Raw genomic sequence first — 17460 nt, forward strand, 5'->3', positions numbered from 1 at the left:
GAGAAAATCCTTTCCTCAGAAAAAAAGAATAAGAGAAAACAAGAAGTCCAACATTAGTGGAGGATATATTCCCAATATTTATCCCTGCTACTCAAAATATATACTCCAGAAAATCCCAGAGCTGGTGAAGGGCCAAATAGATGGCTCTTCAGACTGCACCAAAACTTACAATGGTTAAGCGTGATGTTTTCAGTAAAACCAGATTGGGTCTGTGCTGACACCTGCTCAGTCCAGCAGAAATCAGATCTGGTTCCTAAATTTGCAATTGAAAACAGCATTATCAAATTGCTAGACTTACTCCTTTATCTTCAGCAGCCCCATTTTTCCATTCATGACAAATCTGAGGTTTTCCTGAGGTTTTCTTATACTTTCCTAGACACTCTTTATCTTTTGCACAGAGGAAGAACTTCTCCCCTCAGAAATTGTTTTTGGGTAAGTGACTACATCGTATGGCATGTGCTTCAACACCTTCAGGACGCAGCACTAGGGAAAGCATACACCAAAAAACTGTCATTAGCTGTTTGTCCTCTCCACCAAGGAGAAGAGATCCTTCAAAAATGAGTTGGTGTTCTGTCTTGTAGCTGTTTTACAACCAGCTATCTTTTTTTTTTTTTATTCTAGACTTTATGCACACTAGGACAGGTATGTGAGGATAACAGACGTTTAAAACTGAGACATGTTTTTCTATCTGGTAGGAGAGCTGTAAGTACTAGCTTTGTGAAAGTGCTACAAAGACCATGGTTTATGCCTATTGGAAATGTATTTTTGAGGGGGAAAAAAGGTGTAACTAATAGGCTTTGTATGGATATTTTTAAGATATATATTTGTACAAAAGGCATCCTTTTAGAGAAAAGGCATGCATTATAGACAGAGTAGTTTCTTTGATGACCAAAACAGTTCTCTGAAACAGTCATGAATCATGTGTGGTATTGTTAGGTTTTTCTTATTGTTATTCTCAAGCTTTTCTCTCTTTAATGATTAATTTGTTTTCTTTAAGGGTTGTTCCCTTTTCTTTATTTCTGTTATTTCAGTTTGTCCATATCTCTATGTCTACTTCTGGCTCTTGTGTCTAATAACAAAAAATAGTTTCTGTTTTATTGGTTTGTTTTATTCCCCCCTCCAGCACTGAAAAAAACCTAAGAGGGTTATTTTTCCCTGTGACCTTAGACTAAAATAAGTATACAGGTTTAGCTTTTGCTTTTCAATCACTAATAAAGGTATCTTAGTTATGACACAAACCTATTGTTTTAGGTGTTGAAACTTTTCCTCAATGTACCTTTTTTTTCCTAGTTAATTTTCTAGGATGTTAAATCAGGCTTTTTTTACCAAGAATAAAAATATAAAAATATCTCTAGTACAGCCTTTCTTCACTTCCTCGTTTCCATATTGTTTCTTATTAATTGCTTATTACAATGGTCAAACAAAACAAGCATTTGAATATCTATGCAAGATTTTTTTAAGACTACTTCCTTTTCTTATGAGAGAAAGTTATTACTGCAATTTAAATTTCAGACGTATGCTAAAGGTAGTTCTAAAGGCAAAAGCTAGTTCTAAACTTTTCAGTATAAATCTTTCAGTTTTTTCAAATACCTATTATTTTTCATTAATTTATACTGTGGCAGCATCCAAGGGCCCACAGAGGACATAGATATACTTCAGCGTATTAGATGCTGCAGAATCTTAGGAGAACATTGTTCCTGTCTTAAGAAGATACACCTAGTCCTTCAATGACAAGCTGAACCCAGTTAAATCAGATATTCACATGCTTATAGTTATCATGACCAGGAGCTAATCTGATTGAAGACAACAGAAAGTACAGTACTATTAGCCAAGAGTGTGGAATAAGGGAAAAGGGTAACAAAATCACACAGCAAAATTCACAGCTCCACAGTAAGGCCACAGAGGAGTGCTGTGGTCAATTACTCTGAATTTCATTGTAGTTCAAGACATAAGGCTCTCCAAAAAATATTTTTTTATATTCTAAAAACATACGGCTTCTTTCCCAGGATTAAGCATCCACTGTTTTTTTTCCAACAGTTAGCCACATTCATTACTAGCTAATTTTTACTTATGTTAGCCTGTAGAAATGGAGACATTTAGCTAGCTTTCCTGGGTTCTCTCTATCAAAATTCATCAAAGCAAAACCTGTATCATAATTAGTTTCAACTTGCCGGCTTCCATTCACTGGTTCTCGTTGGTTGTTAAACTGAAGAGTCCATTTCAAAAAGTAGTATTTCTCATGAGTATCTTCTCAAGGACTGTGATCAAGTTACCCTTTGATGTCCTCTTTGATAAACTAAGTAAACAGACCTATTGGAATCTTTCATTAGAAGATATGTCTTCTAATGCTTTAATCATGCACAAAAATCTTCTTTGAATTTCCTCAAAACTATCAGCATCTGTTCTGAGAGCAACAAAACTTTTTCAAACATCATTATCTAAGACAAGTCAGTTTATATGTTTTGGCTAAAAACACCCACCATTCACTTTTGAAGAACAGAATCCTTTCACTGTTGTTTCTAATTACTAAGAAGAGGTAAGAAAAAGGGGGAAAAAAATGTCAGAGAGCATTTTCTTTTTCTTTTCAAATCCTGCTTGCAAGTCAGTGCTACTGCCATAGGAGAGTAGCAGGGAATTGTATTCCCTGAAAATGTAGTTGCTTTGAAATTGTAATATGGAATTAAAAACCATGTTGCTGCTTGAAGCACGTTAATGTTGATTTACTACCCAATGAATACAAAAAGCTTCCACTGAGGCTTACAGGCTAATGGAAAGAAACAGCACAAAGATACTTCTGTGATCAGTTGTTTGCCTAATTTCAAGTTGTAGCTCATTAGAGGTGTTTAGTGTGACTTTCATGCAGTGGTTTCATTCTCTGTATCTAAACCTCTGAGCCCAAAAAGCTGCAATCTAGGCTACCTGTAGGATCCCACCACAATTTAAAACATTTTAGCAAAGTCATCACAGCCAGCTCTTTCTTACCCCAAATTTCTATGTAATGGTCTATAAAAATTCTGTTGCTGTAAAAATATTGATTAAACGGCTGGTAATATGCTGCCTTACGTGACAGGTGCACCTACTATGGGATATTGCATTAAGCTGATACTTTCCACTTTGATTGTGGCTGCCTTCTATCATCTACCTGAGTCATGCAGCACAGAGAAAGAGCAGTGCTAATGTCTACTGCTTTTCTTACATATTCAGATTATAGATTCTTCTGCAGCACATGTTCTGAGAGATGATTCAAATGGAAAAGCAGGCTATATTTCCATCTTGACCAAAATAGGTCTGCACAGGTTTTCTATCGAAAGTTGGATTAAGCTAACTGTTTCTGATTTCACTTATAGGTAAAGCTCTTAGTTTGTGATTCACGCCTTGTGTGTAAAGGGACAAGGAGTTCCTTTAGGAGAGAAGTTGAAAAAATAGAAAAAATTATATTGAAGACAGCCGAAAGGAGGGAAGGAACCTCCTTTCCCTACTGCTCCCTTCCTCCACCCAAAAAAAGGAAAAAAAAATCAACACAAAATATTTAGACAAAAAAGGATCCTCTAAGTATAAGTATCCTTTGTATCTTCCATCTTTTTCCCCTTTTTTTCTTCTTGAGCTCCTTCTTTTTCGTCTTTCCTTTTGCTGGACTCTTTCTTTCTTTCTTTCTTTCTTTCTTTCTTTCTTTTCTTTCTTTCTTTCTTTCTTTCTTTCTTTCTTTCTTTCTTTCTTTCTTTCTTTCTTTCTTTCTTTCTTTCTTTTCCTTTCTTTCTTTCTTTTCCTTTCTTTCTTTTCCTTTCTTTCTTTCTTTTCCTTCCTTCCTTCCTTCCTTCCTCCCTCCCTCCCTCCCTTTGTCCTTTGACCAAAATGCAGTTGGGAGCTGTACAATCTGGTTCTGTTACAGCTGTTAATGACAGCAAGATGATATGGACTCTACAAACCTGAGAGAAATGCCTCTCTCACTTCCCAGGTCAGGCTGCTGTTTAAGCTGCTACAGAACTGCAGCTGGTAGGACCACTTTGATCAGATAGCCAAAGGGCAGACAGAGAGAAGGAAAAAAAGTAATTGGTGTAACCTGACAAACCTGAGACTCTGACTGCCATTGCAATGAGAGACAAAGACTAAGTGCTGGTGAGAGAGAGTGAAGATTTTCAGAACTGAGTGGACTAGACCTCCTTCCTCCTTACTCAGCTCAGTTCAAAGCAGGGCAAATGCATGTTGGAGGGTTCCTTGAAGAAATATATGGTGATATCTGCACAACAATCATGCTTGAAATTTATCAGTCTAGAAATAAAATTTTTTCTGGCCATTTAGTCTTACTTTTGTTTCCACACAATTCTCTCTTACCTGTGTGAGTTTATTGTTAGAGTCCGACGTCAAGGACAGTACTTTGATTCTGCAACTTTCTTGCCTTCTTTCAAAATTGTTTAAAACGAATAATTTTTAAAAAGTTTCTGTAAACCCCCCCTTTATTACTTCCTCTGTAATCTTCCCAACATTCAGAAAATCATAGAGAAATTGGAAAGATTTTCCACCTCCCGTGCCCCCCCAGTATATTGCCAAGGATATGAATGTACTTAGTTTGCTGCCAAACTCCATTACTAACTGTTGTTTCACATGAATTACATAGAACTACTGACCAGATATAAAATTCCCTCTGCTCTCTTAGGTAGCCATAGGTTTTGTTATTATAGGGTCCTTCAAAACTGACAATCTGGTGAATACTCTGTGTATGTGTGAAAAATGTTCATGGTAAAACACTGATGATAGACTCAGAAATACTAGTCCTGCAAAGAACGTTACAGCATGTTGTGCCACTGGCTGCACTATTAACCTTCACTTTGTATATGCTCTTAATATTAATCCAAATAATTCCAGCAATTTAGCTTATTAATAATAGTTCTATCTATAAACATTTATTTTCATTCATTATCTTACAAAGTGTGTTTTCCTTTCATCTGGACAAGTATCAGAGACAAGATTGATGTAAGAGATTAGAGAATGAAGACACATATTCCCATTCCTATGAGGATATAAGTAATTAATAGCATAACTTTAGTGATAATTAGAATGTTTTCCTGGACAATTTTTTTTCTATTTCAGAGTCATTTACCTGGACAACTGTTGGCTCTCCAGCTCAGCTGCATTGTACAACACCAAGTATACAGAGAACGCTACTCATTTGCTCCATTCTGGCACAGATGTGTTTGACACTGGAAGCTCATGGTCAATCTGGTGCACATCGCTAAACTGGACTTCTTGTGCATCCACAGGTCAACCAGGCTGGTATGCTGTCAAACCAAAATCACAGTGACTGGAAAAACCTGCCAAGGGCTTCAAGAGGCTTTAATGGAGTCTGAATTTCAGCCACATCATTTAGACATTAAAAGAAAAGGCAGAATAACAAGAAAGCTCTCTATCTTGTGCTAGTGGTAGTCCTAGGGACAGCAACCAATAATCCAAATCATATTTGCTGTTTATAGACATCTAGGACACACACTTCATTCCTTTTGATCTGAGAGAAACAAGTTAAACAAATTAATCTATAATGTAAAGTAATATACATGTCTGATGTTTTTAGGGTGATCTGCAACACAGTGCAAAAAGCTTTAAGAATTCAGAAGTCAAATAAGTAGAAAGCTACAGATGCAGATAAAGCCCATATAAAACACTACCATCCATTGTCATGAAACCCCATCTTGTCTGAATCCCTTAGTCACTGTAACACAAATAAACTAAAACTATCATAGTGAGTATAGAAAACAATTCAATATAGCTTTTTAGATAATAATGGTGATCATTTAATTAAGAAAAAAATGTACCTTAAAAAGAAACTTCCCAGATATGTTTGTATTCTTAAAACTTCTTTCTTTCCTTCTTTTATTTAGCACACATATACTTGCACACATCAAAACGAGTTTCACCCAGGCTGAGAATTCTTGTTTGAGTTTAGCCTAGAGCAAATGCCTATTACTGAGTGAAACACTGAAAAACAGACATATGTAAAGAAAATGTCAGTGACATTATAATAACTTCCAAATCTTGTTTCTATAAAACATGCTGTAGTTCTTGCTGTATTTAGAGCAATTCTGTTCTCTTTTCTTTGTTCCTTAGGTTCTTACATTGTCTGTTCTTTTAGACTAACAAAATCTGCTGAAATGCCCTAAATCATGCTGTTCTCAGATCACATTCTGTGTTCTATGGTTGTATGATATATATTAACATGAAAAGTATTTTTCATCCCTCTTATTTCTAGAAGAAACGTGAGGAAACTATGTATAGACATTACTGTCAAATCACATGTCATTTCTTTGTGTATTAGTCATTGCATTGCTGTTACCTCCTAAATTAAAATAAAATTACTCTTTCTATTTTTTAACAGATATATTTTTTTTCTCAATTACGGTAATCTTTCCTATGAAATCACCTATATAAATGCTCAAAGATACTCCAAAGAAGAGCTTTTTTCAGTTGTTGTGCCTGATTCGTATAGCTATGTCTCTAACCTTTTCACTTTGAGTTTGCTGTAGCTAGCTTCTTCTGGTTCTTCTGAGTTCATCATGAATGTTAAATGGCAACAGAGCTTGGTGTTACACCCTGCTGCTCAGCCCATTCAAATGCTGCTAGAAACCATGCTGCTCTCTTTCTACCCCTTAGGGAAGTTTACAGCTAGTTGGTCCTGCAAATATTATTCCACTCCCTGGGAAAAAAATATTTTCTAATTCTGTTTGTTTGTTTGTTTGTTTGTTTATTGCTTCTAACAGTCTGTCCTTGGTGAGATTGCAGTGACTGACTTTAAATTCTTGTGATATTTCCTCAAGGTCGTAAGGTTTTATGCTGGCTTTCCTCAAGGAAAAGCCAATGTGACTGTGTTCTGAGAAGTAATTTTCCTTAGCTAGAGATAGATATAGGTAAAGTCAGGCAAAATTTGATGATGGAGGTGCATTCATAGAGTAACTTGTCATAAGACTTAGGCATCTTTTTTATGCTGTGGTCACATGAAAATTGCCATGTCATTCCTAACAAGAGTAGAGTGAGTTGGACATGGTTGTGGTACATAAGAGTTTTTAGTCGATTAAAACAATAAAACAGAGTAGAATGAGAGAAGCATGGTGAGAATCTGACTGCAGATGCATGGATGCACAGGATAAGCTTTTGAGGAGACCCCAGGCAACAGACTTGACTCTGTGGATTGGCTAAGAGAGTACTGTATTTGTTGTTAACCTGCTACAAAACGTAATGGGTATCGTATCAGTTAATTGGTACTATTAATACAGTTTTCTTAATTAGCATATTGTGAACTCTTTGACCTAGTTATCAAGCAAGAAAAGATGACTCTAATGCAAATTTACTACAGCCTTGTAAGGAGTATTGAGATTTCCTCTTACACAGAATATGTGTCAAATAATTTGTGATATTTAGGGCTTCTTTCTCGACACAAGTTTAGCCCACCTGCCTCAACCTGCAGTTTTGGGCAGCAGAAAAAGCAGAGCTAATTTTCTAATGTATTGTCTCTCCATAGATATTAGAGATCATGGATAATGCAACTTCCAATACCAACAGAAAAGGCATTTTCCTGAAATTCCAAGACAGACCATAGTTGCACTAATCATAAAAATTCTGTCGTGAATTTTTTCTTCTTATCAAATAAATTTATCTTCATAAAAGAAAAATAAAAGTGGAAAAGAAAAAGGAACAATTTTTCAGACGATTGATTCCAACCTTAAACAAAAAGTGACATCTTCATAAGTATATGTTAGCTGTTTTCATACCCTTCTAACCATGATTAGTTTTCAGCCTCCGATCACAAAATAGTTTCTGAGGTTTTTCTAGTTTGAAGTGTACATTTGACATAGTTTTTGTACTTATTGGGAGGATTAGGATTTTAAACTTTCTGCGACATGACATGCCTGTAAATCAGTAAAGTATACATACTATGAGGTAAAACCAATATTCCAACTATGCTAAGGGGCCAGTAAAACTAAAAAGTAGCTCAGGATATCAATAAACAACCCACATTAAAAAAAAAAAAAAAGAGAAACATAAAAAAAGAAAAACAAAACCCCAATATTTAAATTAATTTAATTTATTTAATTCTAAGTTATAATGTTCCATATCTGAGAGTAATATTACAAATATAACAGTACCGAGAATTCTGTTGGGGAAATAAAATTGAAATTTCCCATTGCTGTCATCAAGTTCAGTGGAAAGTTTCGAAGAATGGAATCTCCATTTCAATATTTCAACATTTGTTTTCAACACAAAAGAGTATTAAGATGTATGATACTGAAAATATTCACAAAGCAAGGAAGTTCAGAAAAAAAATTATTTTGCAAAATGTAAACATGTTGGTTTGACATTTCCAGCTGATGTTAAAAGTCTGCCCTTGAATAGTCAGAATATTTTACATTACTGATTAATACCCAGAAAAACTGTGGTGTACTACTGAGACATGAGATCCATCCCTAGATCCACTGAACAGACATTATGTTTGTGATACTGTCTTTATGTTGTAAAATGCCTCAATTTCTTTATATTTTCAGGGAGAGAAAAGAAAGCAAACAAATTGGATGCTACTGCAAGAGTCCTTGTTAAAAACAAACAAACAAACATACAAAACCCAACAACAAACCCCCCACATTTTCTTTCATTACTTCATTTACTTCCATTCAGTAAAAGTACTTCATTATTTCCAAGGAACAGATAAACAGTATCTTATGCTTAATGTACTTGATGGCAACTTTTTCTCTTCTCTTCCCTTTTTTTTCAAGTAGCATTTATTCCTGCAGAAGAGTAGCAGATTTCACCTAAACAACAGCCTGCAGTTACTTAACACATATATAGAATATAAAGTGCTTATGAAATAAACACTTAACATATTTATAGAATATAAGTAAGTATAAAAGATGTTGGCATTTCTATATTTTATTCAGCAAATAGAAAAAGCATGAGCGTCTTAACACGGGAGTTCAGACAACTTGTTTTGATTCACCTGATATCTTTTATTTTCCAATTTTGATGGAGCCACAACTAGCAGAGCCATTGTAACCAAATGAGGTCATCCCATGCTACTCTTCTCTCTGGCTAATTAGATGTAACAAGTACTGTGAAACTAAGTACTTTAGAGGTGAAGGCTTGGTGATTTAAGAGCACTTAAGAGCACTGCTCCATTTTAGACAATAGTAATTATACCTCTTCTGCTGAACTCAACAGGGTTACAAATGTAAAGCTCAGTCTGTTCCTATCTGTTAAAATACATGTACTATGTTTTGCAATTTATGAGAGAGTTTTGCAGCTCAGGGATTACTTGGTATGAAAATTAGCTGGCATTCTCACCATGGTTTTATCACACAGCTATTCTGTCACAACATTGTTAGAGATGGTAATCTCTAAGGCTTGTATGGTATATGCCAGGAATGTGAAATCTCATTTTGCTTCTTCAGTATAATGGGCCTTCTTCCCTCTCCCAGACATAGCTTGCCCCTCTGCTGTGCTGTGAGTACATTAAGATTTAGGGCACCTAGATTAGCATTAATCCTGAGCTTGGATTTTTTGTCCTGGTACCAGGCCCACCAGACTGCCAGTGCAGACTGTTTGTCGGGTTGGACAGACAAGGAGAGGTAACATGTTGCCACTTTTAAGATGCAACATTTTGAATCTGACTGAGGAATTTTAGATGGGATTTTGTTTTAAGTCCCCTTTAAAGCCTTGATTATCTGTCTGGAGAATGGTATGATATAGTGTGAACATCTAAAATACCTACAGTCATTTATGTTAGGAAGTATTGGCAAAGGCTTGTTGACTTTCAGTCAAGTGAAGGACTCACATGGTTGTTTTCCTGTTTCGCTCTTGCATTAGTCAGTTCCTTTCTCTCAAATTTTTTTCCACTGGGTAAAAAGTAAGAAGAGAGGGGAAAAGAGAAACAAATAAAGTTGTCTTGGACATAATATACTATACATGCTAAAAAAATATGGCAAATTGCAGTAAATAAAAAAATATTAATTCAAAATATTAACTTTTTTTTAAAAGTATTTATTTAATAGGCAGAAACATTTGTAATTTTCAGTTATGTTATGACAATTCAAAGCATGTTCTGGAAAGCAGAACTCCATCAAAGATGTCTCAGTTTTATCAAATACCTCATTTTCAGAGGAGATCCAGGGAAATTACAACAGCATTGGTCTATACAATCATTGTTCTGTTACTATTGAGAGGACTCTTTTTAAATCTGGTCTGCTACAAAGGACCAAAAAGGAAACTCCTCTTATCTCTATAGGAAAAAAATATATTTCTCAACTGGTGTATTTAACTGAGATTGTTGCGTTCAGGGAAGCTCTGCCAATCTCTGTCATCTAAGAAAGTGTCCCATCCTAGCAAGAACAAAAGTTAAAGTCATTTTTTGCTGTCACAGAAATTATACTGTAATGACCAAAATACTTTACTACAAATTATTTGTCTTAACAAGACAGGTTTAATAAAGACTAAAGAGAGTCATTATACTGATGCAATCATATAAACTTCTTGCATCACTCCCAGTATCCAAAGATTCTAGCACAAACTTGGTAAAATAACAGCATATAACTAAGAAAGATAACTACTCACGATTTAAACCTCTGACTGTTTGTCCCAGTCTGAAGGGACTGGAATATTTGCTAAAGAGGATGAGTTATGAGATAGACCAAACTTTTCTCTCTCAGCAATTGTAAATTCAAAATTAAGGGGCTTTAATCGAGGAAGTGTGGGAAAAAAACCCAGAAGAAATAACAACCCTTCATTAAAAGATATATGTATGTTGGCAAAAACAGTAACAGAACACAAAAAAAACCTAGACAGTAATCCTGTACCCAAAAGTCCCCTTCAAACCAAAAGAAAAACAAAAAAAAAGTCTGAATGAATACTTCTCTGTCCTTTAGTGCAGTCCTGATCGTGGCCTGCAGGGGGCGCTGTTGGATGGCTGTTCTCTGTGGTGGCCGGCAGGGGTCGCTGTTGGGCTCTGGCGGTCCCCACACGAGGAGGGGTTGTCATTCCGCGCTGACGGTGTTCCAGGGCTCTCCCCGTCCCTCCCAGCAAGCAAAGACCTCTCCAACGAAAATCGCAGTAGATCCCGGCTGGAGTCACAAGGCAGTGGTGGTGCAAGGCCAGTGGTCAGACCTCACCAGGACAAAAGAACCAGAAAGACTCGCTCCCAGGCTTTTCCTCCAGAAATGCCCCAACACAGTCCCTGACTCCGTCCCTGCGAGACAACTTAGCCGTCTGACCTCTCCTCCCTAAGAGTGGCCAGCTACCCCCAAAATCTCAAACTCCAGCCTTCAAATGGGCCATTAACTAGGAATGCAGCTCGGCTGGTTATCCTTTTGTAAAACTAATAACTTCCCCTTCCCCCTTCCCATTCCAAACTCTGTTTTTCTAACAGTGAAGCTGGAAAAGAAAAATTCACCTCTCAGATTTATAATCTATAACACTGTTAGAGTGTTGATTTGCAGTCTGTTCTACAGGTCAATTTTATTTTTAACTGATTTCAATTTCTAGTCATCAATACCTATGACATATCTTAAGCTAGACCTCACATATCACTCATCATCACCTCAGCTATTAAGGTTATGGCAAGCAAAAAGTCATGGGCAGGACTTTTTTTCTCCTCCACTAAGATAACATTAGAGAGTCAGAGAAAAAAATTATGTTAGATTTTCTAATATAAAAGACTCTGTGATAAATAAGGTGATGTATTGCTCAAGATTATAATTTTGAACTGAGTATCTAATACAATAAAGAGGTATCCTGAAGTAAGTGTTTGTTATTTAATGTTAGGAATAATAAGCCTGTTTAGTTATCTTTATTTCTGTTTAACTCTAATGTTAGCTGATCATGAAAAATAAGTAATTACATATTTTGCCTTAACAGGCATCTTCAAATTTAAAATATTATGAATTTCAAAATCATTAAAAGATGATCTGACCTTACCCTCATTTTTAGAATTCTAAAATTGCATGATTTCTAGGAATTTGAGAAGGCAATATTGACTGTCTCTGAAAACACTTCCAAAGCACAAGTCACCTTCCAGTTTGCTTTCCATGTTATATATGAAAGTTACCCATTACACAGGAATATTTGAAGATTTATAATGAATCAAAATTATCACTGCTGTACATGAAGAAAAAAGGCTGATCCAACTTTCTATAGTCCTTGAAGAATGTGGGCAGTTAGCTGGGTATAGTCATTTCAGTCTCTTTTTGTTTATACATAATCTTACTGTTTTCTCTTAGCTCACATAACTGCTGTGAGTTTATACACATTTATAGCCTTTTTACATTCAGGACAGGAAGTAACATTATTTAATGTTTCTTCCAGACCTTAGAAGGAGATATTTTCTACTACTGAAACCAAATATATATGAATATTCTATATTTTTGTTGTATCATATTTTACAGACCTGGCTTTGTTCCAGAAAAGAATATTGTATGAGATCTGGAAGTTTCTATTCTGTTATTAATGTCATATCAAATTCTTCAAAACTGAAGACAGGCGTTGATAGGTAGTGGAATTTCTGTGGTAATATTAAAAAGCATGAAATTGCACAGACTGGAAAAACATGTGTAAAGCTTGAAAATAAATATTCACATGCAAAAATTTTTAAATAAATGTCATCATTTTTAGACATTGAAATGCCTTCTCCTATTCTTAGAATTTTTTTATGGATAATGAGATTAACATTAAACCCTGTCATTTATTTGAAAGGGCTTGCATTTTAAACAATACTGAGCATTTCAATCTTTCTTTTTTCTTTTTTGTTTCTGAGTCATGTGCAAGATTCATAAGTCCTTACTTCTTCAAAGTCATTTTTCCTAATAACCAGTTTTGTACTGGTGTTAGGCCCCATGTGGCTTTCAGCAGACCAATAGTAAGCCATGATTAATAGCAATAACTCAAGTAAGTCATTGCTCTAGATGACACCAACACACTAAACCCTCAGCTTCTTGCATGGATTTAACAAGTGAAGCCAGGTTAATAGCAGATAGAAAAAACATATGGTGAACTTTATTAGCCTTCTGAGGCATCTTGAAAATCCCAGGACCTCCTGTGATTGCTGGTTTTTTTTCCTATTATATCCACAATGTTATAGAAATTATGCCTAGTACAGTAGAGTGATAAGGAAAATGTGGATTATCCTTGCATGCAGAAGGTATATTATGCAGTTAGACTGTGGTGCCACACTGAGAGGAAAACTCAGACAATAAATGCCACAAAGCATGTCAGCAGCAGGGAGGCAGGAGTACAATCCTGGTAAAGTGCTCCAAAGTGAAAATCAAAGTAAGCAGATAAAAGCAGACATTGGTCTGGGCTTTTTAATCAGGTGCCTGGAGCAAAGCAGAGGCAGGAAAGATAAATCTGTGGCTGTTTTATGGCACAGAGGGAGCAATGCAGTCGATCAGGTCAATGTTTATGTTAACTCCGGTGGAAATCATTGAATGTTCACCTTTCACCCTTGCAAATGAATCAGCAGGTTAGAAACTGTTGTTAATTTATGAAATAGCATGTAAACTCACTAACTATGTAGACAGAAACTGAAGGGTAGGCAATTTGAAGCAATCCCTGGTTTAGATGGGGTGTTGATATAGTGAAATGTTTAATGTGAATGCGAGTTTGCATTTTGAAACATTCATTTGCAACAAAGTAACAGGCAATTAGAAGAAACATGCACAAATTTGAACTGATATAAATGGCTTTGGATTTAGATAAACAACTGCATTTTGAGAAGCTGAGCTCCTGGTTCTGGTCATTGACCTTCAGATAGTCAAGCCTGCCCTTTTTTTGAAGAAATAATAAAAAACAAAAAACCACACAAGCACACAAAAAAACCCCAAACAAACAAAAAAAAACCACCACCACCACCAACAAAAAACCCCGACATTTTCAAATTTTCTTCAAAACACCACAGCAATTCTTTTCCTGAGTCACACCAAGTACTCAGGGAGTGAACTAAAAGATAGTCATACAAATGACTGCAAGCAGAGGAGTCTTCAAATGTCTCTCGATATGTGCTTGAACCTTCCTCAGATGCTGAAATCTGTAGACCATGCACTGTGAGAGCCTAACTACAGAAGTTTCTGTTCATCCCAATGATGAATTGTGAAGAGCGTAAGAAAGCAACGCATAGGATTCCCTTCAGCCACAATCCTTAGCACTCTGGGAGTACTCTCTTCTGGGTCCTTCCAGAGGACTTTCAGGAGCATAACTCCAACCAATCACTCAGCTTCCTAAAGTAGTTTCTCATTTCCACAAGACAAACTAGTTTCTTCAAGGATGGAAACAAGCAGTTTCAAATTATGTCAGATCTCTTTGGAAGTAGCACGCTTCCTTGCAGAGCTGGTGAAGGGCACACTGTTCACAGCACTCTGTCCCTAAGGTAAGAAACATCTCCTTCAGACATTGGGAACAAGTTTCCATCCCCATGACTGGACACTATTGTGACAGTTTATGGAATTCACCTATGTCCTGCACTTACAAAGTGGCTAAATGCAACATTAGAGAAAAGACTTAGAGGGCAGAAAGGTCTTAAATGAGAAAATGCATCCTGATTCACATCTTAAGTTGTTAGTTGGGTTCTTTTTCATAGATGTCTTACAATTATTGGAGAAAAGTGGACCAAAGGTTTAATTTATTATGACTTCTGTAAGAAAATCAAGCCAAATCATAATAAATTAAGCCTCTCCCCCTCCCTGCCCCAATTTGCTCTTTTTTTTTTTTCTGAAGTATGACTGCAGACTTCACATTTTTGCAATGATTTGCAGTCTTTGCAATGATTAGGTGGCCCACAAAGCAGATGCAGCTGATAAATGAGGAAGCCCTTTGTGCTTTCGCCAGTGCCAGCAATGAGACAGATGCTGATAGTCAGGAGAACCAGCTCCTGCACAGCAAAGGCATCCTGTCAGATGTTAGCCTCTGGCAATTACATCATGGGGTTACAGGTTTCCTGCTAGCAATATTACAATAGAAGTGCCTTACAATGTCAGTTGCAGAAACAATGCTAGGATTATAAACAAAATCCACCATGTGAGTATTGAACAGACAGGACAGAGAAGATGCTGAGTAGGTCACCTAGGTGACCTCAGGGAGCTTTATTTACTCATGGTTTTGAAATGAATTATGTATCTTATTATTTTTATTTTCTTCTTTTTGATAATTGTCTTTTTTCATCTCCTTTTCTTATTATAAATTTAATGAAAATAAGAGGGTAATATTAATACAGAAAGTATTATGCATTTAAAATAAACAGCAGTCAGGAAATAAAAGTGTTAATATTTCTATGCAAAGTCCAATTCATACATGAATTCTATGAAACTTCATACAATCTGCATGAAAGCATCTCTTTATATAGCCAGTAATCCAGAATACCACATACCATAAGTACAGTGTGAATATTTTAGTGCTCCCATGGGGATTCTAACACTTTAATCTCTTGATCCACATGTGTTTGATTTCTCACACAAAAACCACAGTAGATGGGATTCCTAGCTGCTATAAAATATTATATTTGGACTGAAATTTTCGGATCTATCCTGATCCATAGGAATTGAAGCTCTATTTTAATGTCTATTTAATGTCTAATTTTAAAGACTATTCTGTCTTTCCTTATGCACTAAAGCACCTCTGGACAATGGGTACTTTCTTTAGGCTGTTGCAGGAAACACATTCAAAAATTGACCCTTCTGTTTGACTAATAAGTGAAAAAGCTGATAAACTATGCCCAAGATAGGACAATCAGTAGTGAGCATGGCACTTAGTTTCACTCCATGAATGAAATTAAAAATACCAATTCTGAGCCTAAAACTGTGTGGAAGACCTAATATCTGTCTTTGTGATTAAGATTAAACAGTTTTTAAAATGTCACCACTCATTATGGGTATTGTGCAGAAAAGAAAAGGATATAAGTAGAGTAAATTAGATTTTTTACAGGATATAAGCAGAGAAAATGAGATTCCTGTGGCAGACCAATCTCAGGATAATAAAATATTTGTGTAAATCTGGAGATCTGAGATAATCCACATTGAATTAGGAGTTTAACCTCCAATTTGACATATTCAAATTTTCCAGCTGAGGTGACTTGATCTTTGACACTGGCTAAAAACTATTTTCTCCATGAAATTGTTTTTGTTTTGGGCTTGGTTTTTTTTAGATCAAAAAAGCATTCATATCATATAATACAGAAATTGGAAAAGGGTCTTCATAAAGGAGTTAATATTATGTGGTACATCAGTCTGTTTTTACTCATTAGATACAGATGAATGAAATCCTGTCCAGAACTGGATACTAGGCAAGTGGTAGTCAGCCAGACCATTCATTAATTTGATACATGATCAGCTGAGAAATTTTTCATCTCTTACAGTGTTTTGGCATAAAATTCCTTCTCAAATCTGTTTTAATTCTAGTAGGTTTGTGTTTTGAACCTGTTCAAGTAATAATGCAACAATTGTTACAGTGTAAACAGCATAAGAAGGACATCACGCCATTAGGGCATGTCCAGAGAAGGATGGCCAAAATGCTGACAGATCTCAAGAGTTGCAAGGAGCAGCTGAGGTCACTGGGTTTCTTCACCCTGAAGGAGAGAAGGCTGAGGGTGACCACATCATGGTCTAGAGCTTCCTCAGAGAGAGCAGTGTCTGGGGAGGTTGATCTTCTCTCTTTGGTGACCAGCAATAGGGCATGAGCAATGGACTATGTTAGGGGAAGTTCAGATTGAACATTAGGAAAAGCTTCTTCATTGAGAAAGCATTTGATCACTGGAACAGGCTCCTCAAGGAAGTGGGGATCCTTTTTGCCAAAAAAAAAGGCAATTAATTTTAAATCTGCATTCAAGAAACTTTAAAGGGAAATAAAAAAAAAATAATGCTCAGGCAGTTTAAGTGTAAAACTTATACAGTCTGAAGTGTAATAAATATTTAGAATCCACTCAGACAACCTGCTTAGATTTCAGGTTTTTTTCAGAGATTCAATCCTTTGTTCAAAAAAAAAATAAAAGACCCCTTAACAGCTCATGTCTGCTAAAGGTCCTTGTTCGTAATAGACAATATATATGGGTAAGAAATAGATCCTACCCTGTTCAGAGGAAAGGAGGAGCTAAACGAACTCATGAAATCCAGGCTGAAAATGAAGTGGAACATCTAAACACCAACTATGGGCTGAATTATTCAGTAATTATTAGCACATGTACTACTGGCTGTATAGTGACTTCTTCAAATTATATTTATGATGGGAAGAAAACAGGAGGAATCTTTCTCTTTGGAAAATATTTGTGTATTTGTGCATATAGCCACATTTGTGCATATAGCCACTCATATAGCCACAGATCATATCATAAATTTTATTTGATTTTTCCTTTCTTGGTTGGCAAGACTCATATGAAAGCACCTCCCTTTTGTGTGCTAGAAAAGCTTTTATTTTATCTATTAAGCTCTAGATTTATTACTCCATGGCTAA

Source organism: Manacus candei, unplaced genomic scaffold (genome assembly GCF_025592945.1).
Source record: "Manacus candei isolate 608988 ecotype Guabito, Panama unplaced genomic scaffold, ASM2559294v1 h1tg000016l, whole genome shotgun sequence".
Classification (NCBI taxonomy): Eukaryota; Metazoa; Chordata; class Aves; order Passeriformes; family Pipridae; genus Manacus; species Manacus candei.